We start from the raw sequence: 1,260 nt of genomic DNA on the forward strand, positions 1-1,260 counted from the left end.
AGCTAATCTCCTTTTGCCCTCATCTGCCCACTTTTAGTTCCAGCTCTTGGGTTCAGTGGGAAGGACAGCTCTGTGGTTGACTGGTACATTCCACCTACTATGCTCACATCCTGACCATCTGGCTCATCTCTTCTTTATCTACCATCTTCCCTCCCCTGGACCCTTACCCTAAACTGCCTGATCCCATCTAACTCCTCATAGTCAATAATATTGTAATAACGATGTATGGTGCTAGGTGGGTACTGGAAATATTGGGGGGAACACATTGTAAAATATGTGATTGTCTAACCACTATGCTGTTTTCCTGAAATTAATACAAAATAATATTGACTGTAAGCTGTGGTTGAAAAATAAAATAAAAAAATCCTGCTTCACTTGTAACCCACTACCATGGCTGAGGAAGGCATTGTTGCTAGAGGTATAATGGATGTTAGTACTAATTTACAAGCTGTACTGAATACCAGAATCATCCTCAGGGGCCTAACATGAAAAATTTGCCAAGTTGCCAAAGCCTGAGACTAGTGCCAAGCCTATATGTGTGTGTTTGCAACCATCAAACTTCAGTGAGACTGTGTATGTCAAGTTGGTGGAGACCCTTTGTGCTGAACACCAAATCAACCTAATTAAGGTTGATGACAACAAGAAACTAGGGGAGTGAGTAGGCCTCTGTAAAACTGACAGAGAGGGAAACCCCCATAAACTGGTCGGTTGCGGTTGTATGATAGTTAAGGACTATGACCAAGAGTCTTAGGTCAATGCCGACACCGGTTTGGCTCAGTGGATGGAGCGTCGGTCTGCGGATTGGGGGGTCCCGGGTTCGATTCCGGTCAAGGGCATGTACATTGGTTGCGGGCACATCCCCGGTGGGGGGTGTGCAGGAGGCAGCTGGTCGATGTGTCTCTCTCATCGATGTTTCTAGCTCTCTGTCCCTCTCCCTTTCTCTCTGTGAAAAATCAATAAAATATATTTTTAAAAAAAGAGTCTTAGGTCAAGGATGTCATCCAGGAGTACTTCAAATGCAATAAATGAACAAATAAAATACTTTGCTCTTGTTTCTAAAAAAAAAAAAAAAAAAAAAAAAGTCTATAATATATTCACCCAGCAATATAGTATGATACTAACATTTTGGAGTATTTGGACCATAATAGTTATCTGTTATTACTGTCTCTGAAGATAACAGGCCAGCTGGGTTTCCTTCCTTGCTGAGTACTGAGTTTGGGGCTTCTGGAAACCTGCACCTTTAAACCAGCCAAACTAAGA

At 42.3% G+C, this 1,260-nt stretch overlaps 1 pseudogene across 1 annotated transcript; it reads left to right on the forward strand.

Moving 5' to 3' along the window:
- The first annotated feature begins 390 nt into the window (after positions 1–390).
- LOC307096292 (small ribosomal subunit protein eS12-like) lies at positions 391–1,029 on the forward strand (annotated as a pseudogene). The gene is made up of 2 exons: positions 391–751; positions 988–1,029. The product of its transcript is annotated as a small ribosomal subunit protein eS12-like (transcript).
- Positions 1,030–1,260: the final 231 nt, after the last annotated feature.

This window comes from Cnephaeus nilssonii (genome assembly GCF_951640355.1).
Source record: "Cnephaeus nilssonii genome assembly, chromosome: X".
Taxonomy (NCBI): domain Eukaryota; kingdom Metazoa; phylum Chordata; class Mammalia; order Chiroptera; family Vespertilionidae; genus Cnephaeus; species Cnephaeus nilssonii.